Here is a 14,929-nt window from a genome sequence, read left to right as displayed (position 1 = left end):
AAGAAATGTGAATAATCTGAACAAATATGAACAACTTGTAATGTCTTAAGAGAAATAAATGCAATTTTACCAACATTTTGCCTGTTACTAAATGTTTTGTGTATTTGTAATTGTAATGTAATTTTTAATGCACATGTGTAAATGATAAACTGAGGCAGAATATTGTTAAAATTGCACTTTAGACATTTAAAGTTGTTCATGTTATTCAGATTTTTAAGGAAACGTTGTAGATGTAAACATTATCATAATGCAATTTTACTTTTTTCACTGTTATTTTATTGGCCCGGCCCATTTGAGATCATATTGGGCTGAATGTGGAACTGAACTAAAATGAGTTTGACACCCCTGCATTAGACAGTTTTACACAGTCAAACAGACAGATGAATTAGTCAGTGCATGTGTTTGACAGTACTCTGGCATTATCAGACTACTGCAGAACACATAGTGTCACTGTTCACAGCCCGCCAACTGTGAATGTAGTCAACAGTAGGAGGATCCAATGCAATTGAACTGCCCTGTCAGGAGAGACAGAAGCCTCTGTAATTTAGAATCAGCGTTGAAGATAAGCTTCAGGCACAAATCTGAGGATAAAACGACAGAAGGTGATCCTGCAGCTCTCTCCTCTCCACCCAAATCAGAAGGCTGAATGTAAAGAGACATGATGGCATTTGATCCTGCAGTGGAAAAATGAAGCCTAAATATCACCTATCACATTTACAGAAGTTGGCACAAAGGAGAGCAGAGTCAGAGTTGGCAGAATTTTCACAGCGGTCCATAATCAAAGCTGAAAACCCACAGGAATAGCTGTAATATTCAGACAGTTCTGCAGACTTTCTACAGCTAGAGGAGTTTCATTTTCTTTACAGCCCCTGGAAAAACATTATGCTAAAAGGCAGGTATTGGTGATAGAAGGAAGGACATTGTTTCCCATAAAGTTGGAATAATTTTGTTTTCAGACACATTTCCTCTTTTTATTCCTATATATACACACACATCAATTATCACCTTTGACCTGGTGTGACGATTACAAACTGAGTTCCAATTACACTTTATCAAGAATTAACCCATAAGGACCCAGTGTTACTTTTCTGGCAGTTCCCAAATTAATTTTTTCTCTATCTGAGGGGAACGTTAACGAGCCGGGTAACAGTAAGAACCTGACTCTCACCTTGTTAGTGGTAAGTGTGTGATCACAGCTGGACCCAGTTCTCCTGTCATGTCCTGGTGGTTCCATTGGTCTGGATCCAGGAACAGGAGCATATTGTTTTGTTTTGTTTTTTCTCGCAAATTTTTTTTTTCTCGCAATTTTTCACACTACACCACCAGCATCTTGGAATTTTTGGAAAGCCAATCAGTGAAAACCTTGTACCATGACCGTCAGCTTCAGCACCCTTTGTCGATTGTATGCGGACAGCATTGTGTTTTTTATCTCTGTTATAAGGCTTGCGGATTGTCTTATTGAGACATTATCTCTGTACTACAATGATGTATTAAAAAATGATTGTATGGCAACTCATTATGTAAATAATTATCAGCGGTGCATTGCTCAACATTGCGGTCACAAATTTCATCAAGGTGCATGTTCTTTACAGATAATGAAAGATGCGTTTGAAAAACTTGTGTAAGAAATGAATCAATGAACAATAAAGGTTTTTGTCAAAAGTTTTATTTATTTTCCTGTGTGTTTGTGTGTATATATATGTTTGTTTGTGTGAGTGTGTGTATGTGTGTGAATAAAAACATGAGGGAGTAAAACATAATAATAATAAAAATAAAAATGAATACGTCGTCCAACTCAGGGATAAGATTACTTTCTTTTTCTTGGATTGCGACGGCAGCAGCGTCCAACTCGGTGACATGATTATTTTCCTCATATGTTTGCTGGGTGTTTTTTCCTCAAATTCCTCTTCATTTTCATCTTCAACCAATTTGAGACTACAATTTGAGTATTGATCAGGTGCAAAGCGGTTTGTCACCAAAGAAAATGGAATGTTAACTTTGGCCAGACTATTTAAAAAACTTATCCAACCTTTCGGTGGAGTCAGTGATAAGTTTTTAAATAAATCCATGATGTGAGAACGTTTAGTTACATTTCTGTGCTAAACAAATTCATCCCTTGTGGTCCAGTCCCTGTCGTTTCTGATAATTTCTACATAATGTAACGGATGTTTTTTATGGGAGCGCGGGGGTAAGTTTTTTACTATTTCGCTCACCACATCTCGCGATGATTCTGATATGGGTTCGGACACCTGGGTAGACACAGGCACAGACGTGGCCTGTTCAGATGCGGTTGTAGATTCAGGAGGCGGACGCTGTCGTTCATCATTCTGACCTTGTTTTATGAGGGTGAGATATCTGGGCAGCAAAGCTTCGTATCTCTTCACTCTTTCATAGGAACTCAAAGTCTTCTCGCTGAGAGTCTCTCGCATTCTTTCCTCTAAATCAGGGGTGTCAAACTCAGATCCTCGAGGGCCGGTATCCTGCATGTTTTAGATGTCTCCCTCTTCCATCACACCTGGAAGCCATTACATCATTATCAGGCTTCTGCAGAGCATGATGATGAGCTGATCATTAATTGAACCAGGTGTGGCTGGAAGAGGGAAACATCTAAAACATGCAGGATACCGGCCCTCGAGGACCGGAGTTTGACACCTGTGCTCTAAATCATCTTCAGCCGTCTGTCTGATAGGACTCAGCTCGAGTTAGCTTGTTCATCTCACTGGGTGTAATGAGAGACATTTTGTTCATCTTGGCCATGTTTTCCGTCTACCTGCTCGGAACCAAATTTCCTAAAAGATTTCCGATGAGAGGTGCTGCTGCTGCCAGCAGAGGCAAAAGAAAAGCCCCGGTTTGTTTTTCCAAAACTACGTTTCAAACTAGTCTTCTTATTGGCCAGCAGTCTGATGGTCTTTTTTTGACACGTCAGTTTTGTATTGCAAGGTAGTTAGAGGAATGTTTCCCTTAAAAAGATTTAGAACTATTTTACACAGCGCATGCAGAAAGTCTGGTGAGGATATCTTTACATTTCCGAGGTGTGGCGCGGTACAGAGCTTTTTATAAGATGGCATTCCTCTTTATACGCTTGATATTTTTTTTTAAACATACTTGGCTTTAGGGACATAGATGATGTGGCGCTGAACAGGAAGTAATCTGCTCCTCAATCTGTATCTTTCTGGACACGATGGTGTGAGACCCAGTATTAAATACCTGTAAGGGTCTTTTACAGCATCTTCAAAACTTTCCAAGAAAAACGTTTTATGTGAGGGACAAGTCTGACCGGCTAAAATATTCATCTGTAATCTGTCTCTGGGGTTTTTAAACAACACCATATAATTGCTGTTTAAACTGATTGTACGGCTATATTTACCCTGATGAAATATATTCTGCGTCAACATCACAACCGACATATTTTTATGATGTCTGTATTGTGTGAAAATTTTAACCACCTCAGGAGGATGCGATGCTTGAAAGATGACATCGTCCAGGATGATCAGCGTATTCTCAAAATCTTCAAAAGAATCAGGCAGCCTGTCGATAAATGTAATCTTTTTAGTTATTTTCTTCAGCTCATCATACATAGGCTGATATGATGTGTAAATCCAAACAATATTTTCAGGTACAACATCCATCACACTTTCACAGTTTTCCAATAATGATTTAACAAAAACAGTTTTATTACGCCCACTGGGTCCGACTATTAAACACGAAAAGGCAGTTTTCAGTCTAGGGTCAAATGAATCTCCTCCATCATAGCAAGGTGTGACATTTTTGTGTGAATGTTGCAGAAAATCTAATAACCAAAAGGTAGAGTTGTGCCATCAGCGAAAAGGCGTCTTTTGTCAAACACCACTCAAAACTTTTTCTGAAATGAAGTGTTTTTCAACACAAGCCCTCTTTTAATAATATTATTCTGAGGGGTCACAAGAGACGTCTTCTTCATACCGTCAAGGTACCCCTCTACCAGTCCTTTCATGCTGTCAAGTTAATTTTTTTCACAACACTCACGGGTTTGAGTAATGTCCTTCATTTTTAGTACTGTTTTTTTCTGCAACTTTGTCTGGTATGTGTAACTCTTTGGACCCGCAGCAGCAAATTCTTGTATGCTATCACTGTCCAACTCGTCCGTCAAGTCCCCTAAATAATTTCCCAATTCCAGAGGGGTCTCTCCATGTTTGAGGATGTAAATGAGGCCGTCTGTGTCTGTGTAAAGAACACTGTGCTGCAACTTGTCTAAATACTTGTACAGCTTTAGACGTCCGTAGGCTGTGGTAAATGCAGCTACAAAGATATTATCAGACCTAGCAGGGGGAACTAAGGCGCGCTCGTTATAACTCCACTGAATCGGAGCCGTATTGTCAGGTTTTTTGGTCAGCAGGAAAGAAATGTTTTTCAGATTGTACTGGTCTGAAAACACAAAGTTAAAAAACTGGTTAGGGCTAGTGACTAGGCTAGTTTGTTTCTGATTTGTTCGCTGCGCACACTTACCCCAGAAACTGTTGAGACATAGTTTAGACACCTGTCTCTTGGCCGGATTCACCAGTATGTTTTTTGGATCTAATCAGATGCCCTGATGCTTCTCATACTCCTCTATGTACCGGGTTTTCCTCCCCTCATCGTACCCTATGTCAGAAGGATATCCCGACGCTTCCTGTTTACCTTTTAGAAATGTGTATATGTAGTCGGTAAACACGTGGCCGCTACGATGCTCAAAATACCGGACTTCTGTGATTTTACCTACCCAGTAGCCCAGCTCTAAGGCTTTGTTTAACTCTTCTGTCACCCACACGCCTGTCAGAGCTCTGGCCCCATCGTCATGAGGGCAAGAACCGCTCTGATGATTAATTTCTGCGCAGGTGCGGCAGAGAGTAAACAATGTAGAGGAAGTTACATGTATTCTATATATATATTTGCATGCATTCTATTTGTCACATAGGCTTTTACATCTATTCCCTTTGTCTTCGCATAGACCACATAAGAGTGGATGACTTTCTTTGTAGTTTATGACACCTGTAAATTCTTAACCTTACGACCTTACTTATCTGTTGTGTTTAGGCCACAGACCAGTGTGACACTTGGGGGGGGGGGGGGTAAAATTGAGATCTCACAGACTCTCAGAGAGGCCTTATCTCTGAGTTCTGGGTCTCTCTGGCTCTGGTATAAGACACAGAAACGCAGATGATTCTTGGGACTTTTCAGACAGACAGCCTCAGCCTCTTTCTGATCTGTACCCCTTTACTGGAGCTCCAATAAAGTTTCTTCCTTGAAGACACTGATCGCTTGAACTGACCCTTCTTTATTTTAGACGAATTAGTAGAGTATTATTTTTTCCATAACAACAATAATTTACCTTGAGCCGTTTTAAATGGTAAAATGGGGAAAAACAGCCCGTGAGGTGGATACACCGTGGTTCTAATCAATCTTTCGCGGGTCATCAAAGTCCTTGCGGGTGATGATGGGGTGCTGTAATGGATAAGAGCGATGAGCATCAACGTACAGATAAAGGGAAGTGACATCTATGTAATAGACTTTTTCATCGGCAGGGGTACTATATCGCAACCTCACAGCCGATGTCCTACCTCCATAAAGTGCATAGCAAAGGGAGAGAGGTACGGGAGAAACCTACCAATTTAAGAATGTGTTTGCCTCCTCGTTTGATTTCTTACATGGCTGTCCAATCGTGCTCCCTCATTACTATCGTTCGGACATTGTAAACGTTCTGTAACTCCTGCAATCTCCTCTCGCTAGCAGCGTGCATCTCCCTGTAGGGAGCATGCTTCAGAGGACAGACATCATCGTACCTGAAGCATGTGGGACAGCCGTGAAAAAAGCACCCCTGAAACTCCCACACATACTGCTGGTTATCAATTACGGCATACCCGTCTACAAAGTAAGGTCCTGTCTGAGTTTCTCCCTCATTTAACGCATGAGCGATGCAAAGTTTATGGTAAAAATACATCCTCTGATGAGCAGTGGCGGCTGCTCGTCTTTCAGACAGGGGAAGCTCATTGTCGGCTTACATCAAAAAAAAAAAAAAAGTCAAGTTATTTAAACATACATTCGGCCCTCCGTTCCTTTTTAAGAAATGGTCAGTAACCTTATCGTACCAAGTAGGCGTCTTTTCCAGGGACTGGACTAGTGTCCTCTCTGCTTAGATTGCCTTGGCCCAGTGTGTTGTGGGTGTCAGACTTCAGCCTTTTTAAACTACAGATGCTCCTTTCACTCCGGCCTAGCCGACAGTTTGATTGATTTAACCATCTACAAAATGATATTAAACTCGAACAGGAAATGATTAAATTATGTAACTGAAACAAGAAAACAGTGAAATTATGTTAAATTGAAACAAGGAAGTACAATGAGTGTGTTTTATTTACAGTGCAAGAAATGAACGAGTAATTTTGTAGTAGTTTCTCTCTTGATTTCACAGCAGAATGTGCGACGGTATTGGAGTGAAGGAGTAGATCTGAAAACAGCTGTCAATCAAACGGGATTCAGCCTTTCGACTGATCCTCCAATCAGCACGTGGGATTCTGGTGTCCAGCCCGGCCGAGTTCCGCCCACAGCTCCATTCACCCCCAGAGACGCCCGGCGTCTGGGGGCGGGACAACATCGTGGCATTTATCCAATTACCGTCCAGTTTTGAGGCAATGAAAAAAACTGTTCCACTCAGTCCCATTGAAGCCCAGAGACGCCCGCAGTCTACGGACAAATGCACTGAGCAGAGATGGAGGAGAAAACAGCACAACGGAAATGAATGAGAAGTGAACAACATCGCGTCCGTTGATTTGTGATAAAGCTGATTCTGAACGAACTCATCTTTAAGATGAACGTGTTCTAACACATTTGTAGTCAATAAAATGTCAACACAACCGAACAAATTTAACCATTTAATTTTCGTAATTTTAGGGGAAGCCGGGCTTCCCTTGCAGTCAATGAGAAATCGCCACTGCTGATGAGCCTTTTTACGTACAGCATCCACCTGAGACTCAAAAGTTAGCCTGTGGTCCAGCACCATTCCAAGATATTTCTACTACTGAACCACCTCAACAGCCTGGCCATTAATGATGACAGGAGAGAAGACTGTAGGATTCTTCCTAAAATCTACAATCATCTCTTTGTTTTTGGACACATTCACATTTAAAAAGGACGTGCTACACCAGTCCGTGAATTCAGACACTACAGGGCCATGATCAGGGTCATCATCCCTAAGACGAGACACAATCACTGAGTTGTCTGCAAACTTGAGGACATACTGCCCCCGGTACTGAGTTTGGCACTCATTGATGAACAACACAAATAAAAGAGGGAAGAGGACGCACCCCTGTGGCGACCCAGTGGAAGATAAAAGAACATTCGATAAAACACTGTTTACTCTCACACGTTGCGACCTCGCAGATAAAAAGTTCATCAACCAAGATATGAGGCCGGGCTCGATGTTGTGGATGCTCTTCAGTCTTTCTGCTAAAAAATATGGTTGGATGCAATTAAAAGCTGAGGAGAAGTCAATAAAAACTAGGTGCACAAAAGTCTTTGCACCTTCCAGATGTGTCAGGATCAGATGACGCATGGTACCTGTGGAATCATCAACCCCCCTGCCAGACCTATAAGCAAACTGAAATGGATCCAGATTGGCCTGAACAGCATTCAAAAGCTCCCCCTTCACAATTTTCTCAAATGTTTTCATCACCAAAGAAGTGAGAGCCACAGGTCTGTAATCATTAAGAGCTTTAGGACAGTTCATTTTTGGCACAGGAACAATAATAGAATCCTTCCAAACACAAGGAACCTTTTTAAGTTGGAGAGACAACCTGGAAATAAAAGTGAAAATACAAACAAGACACGCATAAAGACAGTCAAGACAGCGCATTCTGGTACCATTAACCCTCTGGTGTCCCGTCCACTAAGGCCCTTACTAAGCACCAAGTGTGCCTTTTTGGCACACTTGTGGAATAATGTCAAAAAAAATTTCATACAATTTGTTTTTAATTCTTTTACACTTTTTTCTGTTTCCTCAACTTGAGCCGTAAACAAAAATACCAAATACTCAATAATTGTCACATTTTTTAACCCTTTAAATGCTGTGTTTGTAATGTAAACAAACCTTTTTTTTTTGGATGCAAAAAACACAAATTAATTTTTTCCAATAGACTACATAAAAAGTGGATCACATATTATTTGATTTTTGCAGCCTGGCATATGTCAGTGATTAACAGCAACATCGGTTAATTTGCATTATTATTTTTGGCGCTAGGTCAAATGTTCAAAAATACTAGCATCTATCACCAAGTGTGCGTAAAATGCACACCTATAAACACTGGTCTACAATTTTTTAGAAATGATTTGCTTCAGACGTTAAATGTGCTAAATGTTATGTATTTTAATAAGATTAATTGGAAAATAAATGACAAAAGTGCCGGTTTGCTGATGTTCTCAAGGTATATGATAGTGTTATTACACATATATATTGGTTTATGTACATTTATATAATAGTTTTATAAATCTTCCACTAAATAGAACCTGTAAAGTGAATGTATTCTAATGTGCAGACTGTGTTTTGAAGTAGATCTTGTAGCTCTGAGACAAATATTCCTTTTGAGTCAAACCCATTCTCTCGTTAATTCCTGAATTTCACATTTTGACCCAAGGCTGTATCTTAGAAAGTTCAGCCAACCAGCATTTTTGACTTGACTTTTCTTTATCAGTGACTCTCATGTGGTAAAATTTCATTACTTTTATTCTAGAAGCATTTTCCTTTTAGACCAGTGAAATCAAAATATTAAATATTATATATTGATTTCTTTTTCTGCTCTAATTTGATTTTATTTTTGTAAATCAAAGTCAGCCCTAATCATACATATCAAATGGAAGAATTAGTGCATTTTAGGCACACTTGGCAGACAGATGCTAGTCTTGTAATTTTCTTTTGTTTACAATGTGCAAATTTTAGTTGGTGGCCAGAATTTTAAAGATCATGCAAAAATGAGCAACTTTTGAATTCTAACCTTATTTAAATTGTGAAAAAAAATTTCAAGTTTTTTAACATGAAGCGCAAAGTGTGCCTAAAAGGCACACCTGGATACCGGAGGGTTAAAGGAGGAAATAAAATAAATAAATAAACAAAACAGGTCAATAACAATATAAACACCTAAAATGCTTTTAAAGTTCCAGGCCAGGCAACATATTCACGCATTAAAAAAGAGGCTCCAATATTTAGTAAAATTTATTGATAGTTAGTTAGGATGCACCTAAGTTTTTCTAACTTTATGTTAAGCATGATGTCTCTAATCCATTGATCGTGTGTTGGAGGTGATGAGTCCTTCCATTTGAAGAGAATAGTACGCTTTGCTAGTAAAGATGCAAAGGACACAACTTTTAGTCAGTTAACTGAAGGAACTGAGTCATCCGTGCATGAAATGAGACCAAAAACAGCAGTAAGGGGACATGGCTGAATACAGCACCCATATGTCTTGGAAATGAAATCAACAAAAGAGTTCCAGAAGGGGATAAGTTTGGAGCAGGACCATAGCATGTGGTATATTGAATGCAACAGTTTTTTAACCTCCAGATTTATTAATTAATTAATTTATTTAATTGAATGTCCTTCACAGCGTACAGCACACTTGGTTCCCTCATTCTACTCATATCCTCCTGAGATCCAGGAAAGTAAAAGTTTACGCTTTTTTACTCTAAATAATTGTCTTGATTGGAAACAGCATAATTCAACAGTTTTTTCAGATACATTTTTAATGAATATAGTTTGTGTACTGGTAATGAGTTGAATTTGTGCTAAGAATGAAACGCTCTTGCTTCAGCCTACTCCATTTCAAACAGACTACAGAAATTATAGGAATGTTTTTCTATTTGTGTTGCTCTACATGTTCAAAATAAAGATTCATTCATTCACACATTATTCAACATGACTGGACTTGATGAAGTTCATGTCTTTTAACGTTGTTTCACATCCTCCTCAAAGAACAAGGTCAAATGTCACACAAAAACAGGTACTATGTTACTATATTTATAACAAACTGCAACTCTCTCAACTCATAAAACATCAATGATGATACAGTTCCAAAGGGTCATCTCACCTCAAACCACTGATCATTCCTTCCTCATATCCTTTATTTATTTATTTTATGAAATTATTCTTGTTATTTTATTGCACCCATTTTATGTACAGCACTTTGTGATGTTTACCTGTGAAAAGTGCCTTATAAATAAACTTTACTTATTTACTTTCTTTCTTTATTTTTTTCTTATGTTACTTCAGTGCTTTAAGTTGATTGTTCCTTTTAGGCACAGGTGTCAAACATGTGGCCCAGGGGCCAAATCCGGCCCACCAAAGGATCCAGTCTGGCCCTTGGGATGAATTTGTGAAATGCGAAAATTACACTAACGATATTAACAATCATTTTAGTTCAGGTTCCACATTCAGACCAATTCAATCTCATAATAACCTATAAACACAACTCCAAATTTTTCTCTTTGTAAATGTATTTACACTAAAACAAACTATAATTTTGCAAAAAATCCAAATAACCTAAACATATATGAACAACCTGAAATGTCTTAAGAGAAGTGCAATTTTAATAATATTCTACATGTTACTAAATATTTTGTGTATCTGTAGATCCACTGTGATCTGGAAGTTATAATGTACTTATAAACTAAAGCGTAATAGTGTTAAAATTAAAAAAAAAAAAAAAAAATCAGTTTGTTCATGTTATTCACACTAGTCGCTTTTCCTGAAACTGGAGCCTTTATTAATCCTTCTGAACAACCACAATCAAATATCAATTCCCATGTATGAGTTTCAATTTTGTATCATATTTGATACATCAGGTCTCAATGCTCAAATATAATTATTTTTGAACAAATAAAAGCCTATTATAACACAAACATGTCTAACAAATTGGTAATTCCTTTTCAAAATTGTCTCTTTCAAAAGTTCTTCCTCCTTCCTCGTCACTTTTCCATTGGACATCTGCGCAAAACTTTAGCAATATTTACTAAATGTGGAAAAAACAGAAGTGCATAATGTCGGTTTTTCCATTAAATCACAAATGTGATGCTTTTTTTATTTATTATCGTGAGATGACATGAGAAGTCATTCTATAAACATGGTGATGAACGTAAATATGGTGTTGATTTACAGATATGTTCATTATTATTATTATTATTATTATTATTATTATTATTATTATTAAATATTACCCCTCCATCTCGTACTAAATTAAAAAATGATTTGATTTCCTGATGTGTCCACACATAACACAACATGTTTCTTCTTCTTCGCTTGTTGTAATGTACATCAACATCCAGTTTTTTAATTCACCTGACTTGAAAAAAGGTCTTTCCATTGCAGTTTTGCGTGATATACCATTTGCGTGTGCTACGCCCGAAAAACCGCCTCTTGCCAGCGCAAAAACTTTTAATCAAAAAATGAGACTTTTGGCGAAATTGTCATGTTTCCATTAGGTACATTTTTATGCTCAAGTTATATTTGCGCAATTTGAGGGTCAATGGGAAAGGGACTGCTGTTTGAAATGATAGTTTGTAGATGTAAACATTTTCATAATGTAATTTTACTTTTTTTTAAAACTGTAAAACATAAAGAAAAGTTTGGAGTTGACATTATTTATATATTATTATGTTATTCTTTTACTGGTCTGGCCCACTTCAGATCAAATTTAGCTGAATGTGGCCCCTGAACTAAAATGAGTTTGACACCCCAGCTTTAAGGACATGTTCTGGTCCCCTATCTGTTTTGCCCACTTTGGATTTATTTTATAAATAGGTGTGTCTGGCTCAGTAAATGCGTAACTATGTGTAGAAAATAATTTTGGACAATGTTCAGTGATGCATCACTCAGTTGCTGAAACAAAACAGTAACATCAAGCATCTCCAAAATGGATCCCTTTTATCCTGATAATGTTTGTAATACTAAGAAATAAGACCATGTATGAGAACAAAAAGAAGATGTTACATTTATTATGCAAAAAACCTTTTTTTTTTTTTTCATATTTCTCTAAGGCATGTTTAGGTGATCAGTCAGGATGGAATGTATAATTTTTTTTAACCTTCTTAGTTTGCCTTATAATTGAACATCTTGCCCTCCTCATAGATTCTAAAGCTTGATATATTTTATGTATAAATGTAGTGTGTTTAACATATTTCAAGCAATAGAATCTACAAGGTGGGCAAGAATGTTATTTTAGATTTTAAAAGTCAAACCTAATGAATTTGCTGTATTTTCCAACATGACATTGAAATGAGTTCAGGTCAAAGGTCATGTTTGGTCATTATATGAAGCTGGATACACATTAAAGGCATTATTTAAATATTATATACATGAATGATATAGAAGTTAATAAAATTACATAAGAGCTTTTATGTGATTTTCAGGAAATATTGCTGGTGCAAGATCATTTTTAAACCTTCTTAGTTTGCCTTATAATTGAACATCTTGCCCTCCTTGTAGATTCTAAAGCTTGATATATTTTATGTATAAATGTAGTGTGTTTAACATATTCCGAGCAATAGAATCTACAAGGTGGGCAAGAATGTTATTTTAGATTTTAAAAGTCAAACCTAATGAATTTGCTGTATTTTCCAACATGACATTGAAATGATTTCAGGTCAAAGGTCATGTTTGGTCATTATATGAAGCTGGATACACATTAAATGCACTATTTAAATGTTATATGCATGAATTATATAGAAGTTAATAAAATTGCATAAGAGCTTTGATGTGATTTTCAGGAAATATTGCTGGTGCAAGGTGATGGTAAATGGGGGCGAGTTCAGCTGCATCTGGAGGCTTAGATAGTTGGAGAATATCAATATATGGCATTATAAGATGGATCCTTCCAGGAATGAAAAATTAAACTATTTCTGAGTAAGTCTATGAAAGTGGGCCAGGTAGGTACAGAGAGGAGACAAACCCTTTGTCCCGTCGGATTCTTTAGTAACAGGAGACAGTTTGAGTAACAGTAGCTTGGTTTGATCTGAAAATGAGACTTAAAGGAGTGATATTTAGCTTTTTGCAATGGAATTATGCATTTTAAAAGAAGTTTTTTGGTGGTTTCTGACACTGGATTGGTATCATACAAAGTGCTTGTTCAAAAAAAAAAAAAAAAATCACATATTAATATAGTTTATAAACCTCAAAGGAGTGATATTTTGCTTTTTTAAATGGAATTATGAATTTTCAAACATTTCCCTGTGGTCTGCATAAACTGTAAATGCTCTGCTTGGGTCTGAATTCTTCATTAATTCAACTCCACAGGTCCATCTTCAACCCTATTTCTGACTAATGACACCAGAAAGGTGGTTTTGAGCACTGGCCCTTTAAATGCACATGAGCCACTTGATGCCCCGCCCCCTCCAGGTTGTTGATCGTACCGCTTTATCCTGTTCAATCACTTGTGTTTGTTAGTACAACCAACAACTGAACATTTTAGGTAATCACCTTGATGTTTGGACATATTTCAGTATGGACTACAACCGCTGCTGCCGACAAACAGTTATGTCGTACTGGAGAAATGTTTGTCGGATGTCTGGACCTTATATGTGCAAATGTCGTGACATAACTGGTAGGCCTGTAACAGTATACAAAATTTTCGATTTGGTACGTTTTCGGTTTTGAAAGCCACGGTTGTTTTTTTTCAGTTCGGGACGGGAAGAAAGAAAACCCCTCAAAATGTCTTTAATGCATTTATGAATTTTTGAACATTTTTTCCCCAATTTTTGGAGACAACAGAATGTACAAAAACAGGAATAATATAATTCTGCTGCTATAAATCAAATAGAAAATAAAATAAATAAAATATTACTAAATGTATTTAAACATTAGTATTGCACTTTTCCCTGACAGGTAGTTTTGAACAAACAACAAAATCAAATCACAGTTTTGTCGGTTCACATTCTGCATTAGAATAACAAAAAAAATTCCACATGAAGTGCAACATTAAGAAGAGGGTAAACTCGTATTGTCTTTTAACAAACTGAAGACCAAAATTGACTGTAATGGTCTGAGTACAGAAACTGAACCCAATTGCAACACCCGGATACAGATGTAAAAGTTCACTGTGTTTATTAAACACAATAATAAAAGACAATTCACAGGCAATATTGATGAGCAGATCCTTGAAGACGATGTGTCTTCGCAGGATCCAGAGACAGGACCGAAGATTGGGCTTCACAGCCCGGACCGGTAACACGCGTCGGTAACCCGACTAGGGAAAAGCAGTGAATAGTCAGAGTCCAAACCAGGTCATACATTGGAAAGCAAGCAGATGGGCAGCAGGATATTAGGAACAGGCAGGCTCACCTACCAGTTAATCAGGCAGAAGGTCGAAGGTGTACAGGTGTAGCAAATCAGGGTGGGGAAAGGTAATCACACAGGTGGGAGTAATGGGAACAGGAAGCAAAGACACCAGACATGACACATGAGGAGGACTTAACAAAATAAAACAGGAAATGACAGACAAACCAGACAAAACCAGACTAGTGTCTGGAGGCTGATGTGACATTGACAACAAAATTAACCAAATTATTTATTTTGGGACAGAGAACAAATTGTTTAGGCCACTTTGTGTATTTGTGTGTGTGTGTGTGTGCAGGGTGCGATTTGTCAAAAACACAGAGGAGGGGGTGATTTATTTACTTTTTTTGGCGGGGGGGGGGGGGGGGGGTTCAGTTACACACTACTGGTCAAAGTTTTAGAACACCCCAATTTTTCCAGTTTTGTATTGAAATTCAAGCAGCTCATGTCCAATGAACAGCTTGAAATGGTACAAAGGTAAGCGGTGAACTGCCAGAGGTAAAAAAAAAAAAAAAAGCTAAGGTTAAACAAAACTGAAAAATAATGTAAATATTATATAAAAAGGCGAATGAGAAATTGGTAAACAACTTAAAGCAGTTCTGCAGC

The sequence above is a fragment of the Sphaeramia orbicularis genome, chromosome 5, assembly GCF_902148855.1.
Source record: "Sphaeramia orbicularis chromosome 5, fSphaOr1.1, whole genome shotgun sequence".
Lineage (NCBI taxonomy): Eukaryota > Metazoa > Chordata > Actinopteri > Kurtiformes > Apogonidae > Sphaeramia > Sphaeramia orbicularis.
Note: the sequence above shows the minus strand (reverse complement) of the source record.